Below are 9,645 nucleotides of genomic sequence, written 5' to 3' on the forward strand. Positions count from 1 at the left end.
GGTGAAAATCCGCCAGTGGGTGAAAAGGAGAGCCGTGCGGTGAGAGGAGGCGGAAAGCGGTTCGCAGACTTTCGCTGTACCTCCGGCGGGCAGCGCCGCACCTCCGAGCGCTCGGTACCGTCCGCTGCGCCTCGTCCTGCCGCACGCGACGAGCCGTCCCCGGAGGAAATCGGCCTCGGCCTTCCTGAGATATCAGTCTCCAGGTGGGACAGAAAAACCGGGGGCCCCCGGCTCGCTTTCGGCGGCCCGCTAGTCGACTTCCCGTCGTGCGAACGCGATCCTTCCGGTACCCTTCGGTGCCCCTTGCCCGACTCTAGCTCCGGTGGTAAAGCGGAGTCGGTCGGTCTGACGGCCGCCGAGTTAGCAGGCGGAAAGCGGTTTGCAGCCTTTCGCTGTACCTCCGGCGGGCAGCGCCGCACCTCCGAGCGCTCGGTACCGTCCGCTGCGCCTCGTCCTGCCGCACGCGACGAGCCGTCCCCGGAGGAAATCGGCCTCGGCCCTCCTGAGATATCAGCCTCCATACGGGCGTCACAAATCAGTGGACATGGTCAGCTGCAAAGCAGTGTCATTACAACCTTTCATAAACGACAGGGCAGCACTGCACTGCACTGCACTGCACCCCACACTACATCACACTTGCCTGCCTGCCTGCCAGCCTGCCGCTGCCTACTCTCACCAGCGGACCAAAGTGAGGATAACACCCCGAAGCAAGCATCTCCCTTGCCGCCCACCAGCCCACACCAATCCCCTTGCCTGCCTCCCACAAATTCCACCAGCGAGGCAAAGTGAAAATCAACCCCCAAAAAACGCACTCCACACCGGCCATCGCCCGCTATACACCCCCCCTGGGGTGAATATTAAGCCCGAGAACACCGACTGTAACCAACCGCAGTGAAAAGTTGAAGTGGCAACTCATTAACCAGATTTACACTTGGCAACTCATAAACCAAATGAACAAAAAATCTGGTTAATGAGTTGCCCAAAATAAATCTGGTTAATGAGTTGCCACTTCAACTTTTCACTGCGGTTGGTTACAGTCGGTGTTCTCGGGCTTAATATTCACCCCGGGGGGGGGGGGTGGGTGATTCTGGGGGTAGTGTCCGGGAGGGTGAGCCTTTTATTCGGCAGGAGGCGTGTGGGGAAATCATCAACCTGTCAGACGATGAGTTGTCACAAATGCCATTGCTTAATGAAAGCTGCGCTCCCGAACTGGACTGACTGTCTGTCTGTCTGTCTGTCTGTCCGTTTGTCAAGGGGAGGAAAAGGCGGTGGTGGTGGTGGTGAGGGTGGAGCTTTACGCTCAGGAGGGGAGACTTTCCTTCATGCCAATTAATCTGCAGCAGAAAGTCATCCCCCCCCGACTGGGATTCGAAGCCCGGTCCTGACCACGAGACCACCGGGGAGAGCTGCCTCAAGTCCCTGAGGGACCTGGACACGAGGCCGAGGACACACGCACGCCTGCTGCACTGGCAGCAGCGACCAGCAGGGGCTGACCGGCTGATCCTTCCCTTTCACAGGCAGGCTTTTGGCCCTCGCTGAAACGACAAAGGTGTTCAGAAGGAAGTCCTGGGGAGGAGGGAGGGAGGCAGGGAAATCAGCACAAAGCAGGTCCCTGGAATCTCACACCTGCGTCCCAGAAAACAGGTCTCCTGGTCAAAGCAGTCCTGCCCCGTCCTGCCATTAACGTGACAATGGACAGGGCCCGGCAGCTTGAGACACATCTTTTTTTCAATATGCAAGTTCTTTTAAAAAGGTTTCCTTCCACAGCAGCTCTGAGTAAGAGTGAGAGAGAGAGAGAGAGAGAGAGAGACTGACACTGACACTGACACACACACACACACACACACACCGTCTCCCATCCGATTGGTGGACTATGGGATTGAAAATCGAACTTTGAGTTTCAATGCAGGGGGGAGAGCGCGAACGCAGCCCCTCCAACTACCACACGCGCGTTGTTGTTGTTGTAATATAGAACTGCAAGTTGCCGTTGTCGTGGTCGTTTCGAATCAGCACAAAGTAGGTGCCTCCCTGGAATGTCACACCTGCGTCCCAGAAAACAGGTCTCCCGGTCAAAGCAGTCCCGCCCCCGCCCTGGGATTAACATGACAACGGACAGGGCCCAGTCAGGGAGCAGCTTGAGAGACACCTTTCAATAGGCGCTTCTGAAACATTAACGCCTTGTTTCTTCCGACAGTTTAACCAGCGATTAACATGACAACGGACAGGGCCCAGTCAGGGAGCAGCTTGAGAGACGTCTTTCAATAGGCGCTTCTGAAACATTAACGCCTTGTTTCTTTCGACAGTTTAACCAGCCTTTAACACGCCTTGTGTTTTTATTTCCATTTCCAGCCAGCCAGCCAGCCAGCCAGCCAGCCAGCCAGCCGAGCCGAGCCAGCATCTGCAGTATTTTTTTTGATTGGTCTTGCCTGCCGTGGAATGAATGTTTCAACACGAGCTGCTGATTGTCAGCACCTCACCTCTTTCTCAATTGGCCGTTGCAATCTCACTCGCTCGCTCATTGTGAGACACGTCACGTCACGTCACTAGTTTTACTCAAAGAGGTTTCCTTCCACGGCAGTTCGTTAGTGACTGAGACTGACTGACGGAGGTCCGTTGAGACACAACCCTCCCCCATCTGATTGGTGGCCTACTGGCAAATTTACCAATCTGTCAAGCAATCCTGGCAAGAAAGGAAAAAACGGCAACTTCTTTAAACTCATCCACTGTTGCAATTAGAAACGGTGGCAAAAAATGTGGCCAGAGTAGGAGAGAACGGCAGTGCTTCGAGACTGCTTTCAACACGGCAGCCAGAGAACAAAGAGGGAGGGCAAACAGGACCCGAGATCAATTCGCATCGAGCGCGGTATCGCTTCTCGGCCTTTTGGCTAAGATCAAGTGGTCAAGTGGGGAAGGCAACCATTTGGAGCCTTCCTGCCATTGTATGCCGGGGGGAGGCAGTCAGGGAGAAATCCCTCGGGCAGAGTGCAGAGCTTTGGCTTGTAGAGCTTTGGCTTGATGTAATGTCACTGCAAGGAATCTGGAATGAATCTGTAAGGCAATAAGGCACCCCAGAGTGTCAGAAAAAAAAAAAAAAAAAAAAATCTGTTCTTATCAGTTTAATATCTGATACGTCCCCTATCTGGGGACCAATATATTAAATTGATTTTTGGAACAGGGAGATGGACTAGGGGCTTGCTCCGTCCACTCCACGCATCGACCCAGTATTGCAGTGTCTCTGGGAACGGTGCAGCTCCCTGTGGGGAGATATTCAAAAGGAAAAACAGCTCTTTCCCAGTGTCTCTGTGTGTGTGTGTGTGTGTGTGTGTGTTTTATTACTGAGAATAAAGCTGATATCTCTCTCTCTCTCTCTCTCTCTTACACTCAGAGCTGCTGTGGAAGGAAACCGTTTTAAAAAGAACTTTCTCAGCTCAGTGGTATTTTTTTCTTCTCCAAGGCTGAGTGCCGCTCGCACGGAGCGATATAATTCAAAGTGCAAAATAACTTGGCGTCGTTGACTTGAAACAAGCAGGGTCTGCTTCCAAATGAAAGCTGCGCTCCCGAACTGGACTGACTGTCTGTCTGTCTGTCTGTTTGTCAAGGGTGGAAAAGGCGGCGGTGGTGGTGAGGGTGGAGCATTACGCACAGGAGGGGAGACTTTCTTTCAGAGGTGCCAATTAATCTGCAGCAGAAAGTCATCCCCCCGACCGGATTCGAAGCCCGGTCCTGACCACGAGACCACCGGGGAGAGTTGCCTCAAGTCCCTGAGGGACCTGGACACGAGGCCGAATACACACGCACGCCTGCTGCACTGGCAGCAGCGACCAACAGGGGGCTGACCGGCTGATCCTTCCCTTTCACAGGCAGGCTTTTGGCCCTCGCTCAAACGACAAAGGTGTTCAGAAGGAAGTGCTGGGGGGAAGGCAGGCAGGGAGGGACGGACACAGGGAAGTCCGCACAAAACAGGTCCCCCTGGAACCTCTGACCCAGAAAAACCGGGTTCCTGGTGAAAGCAGTCCTGCCATTGACAGGAGAATGGACAGGGCCCGGCAGCTTGAGACACATCTTTCTTTCAATAAGCAAGTTCTTTTTAAAAAAGTTTCCTTCCACAGCAGCTCTGAGTGAGAGAGAGAGAGAGAGAGACACTGACTCGCTGACTGATACTGACACCGACACACACACACACACACACACACACACACACACACACACACACATATTATTTATTATTATTTTTAATTAATTTTTGGAACAGGGAGATGGACTAGGGGCTTGCTCTGTCCACTCTACGCATCGAACCCAGTATTGCAGTGTTTCTGGGAACGGTGCAGCTCCCCGTGGGGAGATATTCAAAAGGAAAAACAGCTCTTTCCCAGTGTCTCTGTGTGTGTGTGTGTGTGTGTGTGTGTGTGTGTGTATTATTACTGAGAATAAAGCTGATATCTCTCTCTCTCTCTCTCTCTCTCTCTCTCTCTCTCACTCAGAGCTGCTGTGGAAGGAAACCGTTTTAAAAAGACCTTTCTCAGCTCAGTGGTATTTTTTTCTTCTCCAAGGCTGAGTGCCGCTCGCACGTAGCGATATAATTCAAAGTGCAAAATAACTTGGCGTCGTTGACTTTAAACAAGCAGGGTCTGCTTCAAATGAAGCTGCGCTCCCGAACTGGACTGACTGACTGACTGTCTGTCTGTCTGTCTGTCTGTTTGTCAAGGGTGGAAAAGGCGGCGGTGGTGGTGAGGGTGGAGCTTTACGCTCAGGAGGGGAGACTTTCTTTCAGAGGTGCCAATTAATCTGCAGCAGAAAGCCATCCCCCCGACCGGGATCGAAGCCCGGTCCTGACCACGAGGACCACCGGGGAGAGTTGCCTCAAGTCCCTGAGGGACCTGGACACGAGGCCGAGGACACACGCACGCCTGCTGCACTGGCAGCAGCGACCAACAGGGGGGCTGACCGGCTGATCCTTCCCTTTCACAGGCAGGCTTTTGGCCCTCGCTCAAACGACAAAGGTGTTCAGAAGGAAGTGCTGGGGGGAAGGCAGGCAGGGAGGGACGGACACAGGGAAGTCCGCACAAAACAGGTCCCCTGGAACCTCTGACCCAGAAAAACGGGTTCCTGGTGAAAGCAGTCCTGCCATTGACATGACAATGGACAGGGCCCGGCAGCTTGAGACACATCTTTCTTTCAATATGCAAGTTCTTTTTAAAAAAGTTTCTTCCACAGCAGCTCTGAGTGAGAGAGAGAGAGAGAGAGAGAGAGAGACACTGACTCACTGACTGATACTGACACCGACACACACACACACACACACACACACACACACACACATATTATTTATTATTATTTTTAATTGATTTTTAGAACAGGGAGATGGAATAGGGGCTTGCTCCGTCCACTCCACGCATCGACCCAGTATTGCAGTGTTTCTGGGAACGGTGCAGCTCCCCGTGGGGAGATATTCAAAAGAAAATCAGCTCTTTCCCAGTGTCTCTGTGTGTGTGTGTGTGTGTGTGTGTGTGTGTATTATTACTGAGAATAAAGCTGATATCTCTCTCTCTCTCTCACTCAGAGCTGCTGTGGAAGGAAACCTTTTTAAAAAGAACTTTCTCAGCTCAGTGGTATTTTTTTCTTCTCCAAGGCTGAGTGCCGCTCGCACGGAGCGATATAATTCAAAGTGCAAAATAACTTGGCGTCGTTGACTTTAAACAAGCAGGGTCTGCTTCCAAATGAAAGCTGCGCTCCCGAACTGTACTGACTGTCTGCCTGTCTGTCTGTCTGTCTGTTTGTCAAGGGGAGGAAAAGGTGGCGGTGGTGGTGGTGAGGGTGGAGCTTTACGCTCAGGAGGGAGACTTTCTTTCAGAGGTGCCAATTAATCTGCAGCAGAAAGTCATCCCCCCCCCGACCGGGATTCGAAGCCCGGTCCTGACCACGAGACCACCGGGGAGAGTTGCCTCAAGTCCCTGAGGGACCTGGGACACGAGGCCGAGGACACACGCACGCCTGCTGCACTGGCAGCAGCGACCAACAGGGGGCTGACCGGCTGATCCTTCCCTTTCACAGGCAGGCTTTTGGCCCTCGCTCAAACGACAAAGGTGTTCAGAAGGAAGTCCTGGGGGGAAGGCATGGAGGGACGGACACAGGGAAGTCCGCACAAAACAGGTCCCCTGGAACCTCTGACCCAGAAAACCGGGTTCCTGGTGAAAGCAGTCCTGCCCCGCCCTGCCATTAACATGACAATGGACAGGGCCCGGACCAGGCGCAGCGGACGGTAGCGAGCAGTCGGAGGGTGAAAATCCGCCAGTGGGTGAAAAGGAGAGCCGTGCGGTGAGAGGAGGCGGAAAGCGGTTCGCAGACTTTCGCTGTACCTCCGGCGGGCAGCGCCGCACCTCCGAGCGCTCGGTACCGTCCGCTGCGCCTCGTCCTGCCGACACGCGACGAGCCGTCCCCGGAGGAAATCGGCCTCGGCCTTCCTGAGATATCAGTCTCCAGGTGGGACAGAAAAAACCGGGGGCCCCCGGCTCGCTTTCGGCGGCCCGCTAGTCGACTTCCCGTCGTGCGAACGCGATCCTTCCGGTACCCTTCGGTGCCCCTTGCCCGACTCTAGCTCCGGTGGTAAAGCGGAGTCGGTCGGTCTGACGGCCGCCGAGTTAGCAGGCGGAAAGCGGTTTGCAGCCTTTCGCTGTACCTCCGGCGGGCAGCGCCGCACCTCCGAGCGCTCGGTACCGTCCGCTGCGCCTCGTCCTGCCGCACGCGACGAGCCGTCCCCGGAGGAAATCGGCCTCGGCCCTCCTGAGATATCAGCCTCCATACGGGCGTCACAAATCAGTGGACATGGTCAGCTGCAAAGCAGTGTCATTACAACCTTTCATAAACGACAGGGCAGCACTGCACTGCACTGCACTGCACCCCACACTACATCACACTTGCCTGCCTGCCTGCCAGCCTGCCGCTGCCTACTCTCACCAGCGGACCAAAGTGAGGATAACACCCCGAAGCAAGCATCTCCCTTGCCGCCCACCAGCCCACACCAATCCCCTTGCCTGCCTCCCACAAATTCCACCAGCGAGGCAAAGTGAAAATCAACCCCCAAAAAACGCACTCCACACCGGCCATCGCCCGCTATACACCCCCCCTGGGGTGAATATTAAGCCCGAGAACACCGACTGTAACCAACCGCAGTGAAAAGTTGAAGTGGCAACTCATTAACCAGATTTACACTTGGCAACTCATAAACCAAATGAACAAAAAATCTGGTTAATGAGTTGCCCAAAATAAATCTGGTTAATGAGTTGCCACTTCAACTTTTCACTGCGGTTGGTTACAGTCGGTGTTCTCGGGCTTAATATTCACCCCGGGGGGGGGGGGTGGGTGATTCTGGGGTAGTGTCCGGGAGGGTGAGCCTTTATTCGGCAGGAGGCGTGTGGGGAAATCATCAACCTGTCAGACGATGAGTTGTCACAAATGCCATTGCTTAATGAAAGCTGCGCTCCCGAACTGGACTGTACTTGTCTGTCTGTCTGTCTGTCTGTCCGTTTGTCAAGGGGAGGAAAAGGCGGTGGTGGTGGTGGTGAGGGTGGAGCTTTACGCTCAGGAGGGGAGACTTTCCTTCATGCCAATTAATCTGCAGCAGAAAGTCATCCCCCCCCGACTGGGATTCGAAGCCCGGTCCTGACCACGAGACCACCGGGGAGAGCTGCCTCAAGTCCCTGAGGGACCTGGACACGAGGCCGAGGACACACGCACGCCTGCTGCACTGGCAGCAGCGACCAGCAGGGGGCTGACCGGCTGATCCTTCCCTTTCACAGGCAGGCTTTTGGCCCTCGCTGAAACGACAAAGGTGTTCAGAAGGAAGTCCTGGGAGGAGGGAGGGAGGCAGGGAAATCAGCACAAAGCAGGTCCCCTGGAATCTCACACCTGCGTCCCAGAAAACAGGTCTCCTGGTCAAAGCAGTCCTGCCCCGTCCTGCCATTAACGTGACAATGGACAGGGCCCGGCAGCTTGAGACACATCTTTTTTTCAATATGCAAAGTTCTTTTAAAAAGGTTTCCTTCCACAGCAGCTCTGAGTAAGAGTGAGAGAGAGAGAGAGAGAGAGAGAGACTGACACTGACACTGACACACACACACACACACACACACCGTCTCCCATCCGATTGGTGGACTATGGATTGAAAATCGAACTTTGAGTTTCAATGCAGGGGGGAGAGCGCGAACGCAGCCCCTCCCAACTACCACACGCGCGTTGTTGTTGTTGTAATATAGAACTGCAAGTTGCCGTTGTCGTGGTCGTTTCGAATCAGCACAAAGTAGGTGCCTCCCTGGAATGTCACACCTGCGTCCAGAAAACAGGTCTCCCGGTCAAAGCAGTCCCGCCCCCGCCCTGGGATTAACATGACAACGGACAGGGCCCAGTCAGGGAGCAGCTTGAGAGACACCTTTCAATAGGCGCTTCTGAAACATTAACGCCTTGTTTCTTCCGACAGTTTAACCAGCGATTAACATGACAACGGACAGGGCCCAGTCAGGGAGCAGCTTGAGAGACGTCTTTCAATAGGCGCTTCTGAAACATTAACGCCTTGTTTCTTTCGGACAGTTTAACCAGCCTTTAACACGCCTTGTGTTTTTATTTCCCATTTCCAGCCAGCCAGCCAGCCAGCCAGCCAGCCAGCCAGCCGAGCCGAGCCAGCATCTGCAGTATTTTTTTTGATTGGTCTTGCCTGCCGTGGAATGAATGTTTCAACACGAGCTGCTGATTGTCAGCACCTCACCTCTTTCTCAATTGGCCGTTGCAATCTCACTCGCTCGCTCATTGTGAGACACGTCACGTCACGTCACTAGTTTTACTCAAAGAGGTTTCCTTCCACGGCAGTTCGTTAGTGACTGAGACTGACTGACGGAGGTCCGTTGAGACACAACCCTCCCCCATCTGATTGGTGGCCTACTGGCAAATTTACCAATCTGTCAAGCAATCCTGGCAAGAAAGGAAAAAACGGCAACTTCTTTAAACTCATCCACTGTTGCAATTAGAAACGGTGGCAAAAAATGTGGCCAGAGTAGGAGAGAACGGCAGTGCTTCGAGACTGCTTTCAACACCGGCAGCCAGAGAACAAAGAGGGAGGGCAAACAGGACCCGAGATCAATTCGCATCGAGCGCGGTATCGCTTCTCGGCCTTTTGGCTAAGATCAAGTGGTCAAGTGGGGGAAGGCAACCATTTGGAGCCTTCCTGCCATTGTATGCCGGGGGGATGCAGTCAGGGAGAAATCCCCTCGGGCAGAGTGCAGAGCTTTGGCTTGTAGAGCTTTGGCTTGATGTAATGTCACTGCAAGGAATCTGGAATGAATCTGTAAGGCAATAAGGCACCCCAGAGTGTCAGAAAAAAAAAAAAAAAAAAATCTGTTCTTATCAGTTTAATATCTGATACGTCCCTATCTGGGGACCATATATTAAATTGATTTTTGGAACAGGGAGATGGACTAGGGGCTTGCTCCGTCCACTCCACGCATCGACCCAGTATTGCAGTGTCTCTGGGAACGGTGCAGCTCCCTGTGGGGAGATATTCAAAAGGAAAAAACAGCTCTTTCCCAGTGTCTCTGTGTGTGTGTGTGTGTGTGTGTGTGTGTATTATTACTGAGAATAAAGCTGATATCTCTCTCA

The 9,645-nt window shown here is 53.6% G+C and overlaps 4 pseudogenes; all 4 read left to right on the plus strand.

Moving 5' to 3' along the window:
- Nucleotides 1-3,046: 3,046 nt before the first annotated feature.
- LOC137316214 (U2 spliceosomal RNA) lies at nt 3,047-3,255 on the plus strand (annotated as a pseudogene).
- A 960-nt stretch (nt 3,256-4,215) lies between these two features.
- LOC137316237 (U2 spliceosomal RNA) lies at nt 4,216-4,333 on the plus strand (annotated as a pseudogene).
- Nucleotides 4,334-5,320: 987 nt separating this feature from the next.
- Nucleotides 5,321-5,437, plus strand: LOC137316273 (U2 spliceosomal RNA; annotated as a pseudogene).
- A 3,893-nt stretch (nt 5,438-9,330) lies between these two features.
- On the plus strand, nt 9,331-9,535 carry LOC137316244 (U2 spliceosomal RNA; annotated as a pseudogene).
- Nucleotides 9,536-9,645: the final 110 nt, after the last annotated feature.

This window comes from Heptranchias perlo, unplaced genomic scaffold, assembly GCF_035084215.1.
Source record: "Heptranchias perlo isolate sHepPer1 unplaced genomic scaffold, sHepPer1.hap1 HAP1_SCAFFOLD_577, whole genome shotgun sequence".
NCBI lineage: Eukaryota > Metazoa > Chordata > Chondrichthyes > Hexanchiformes > Hexanchidae > Heptranchias > Heptranchias perlo.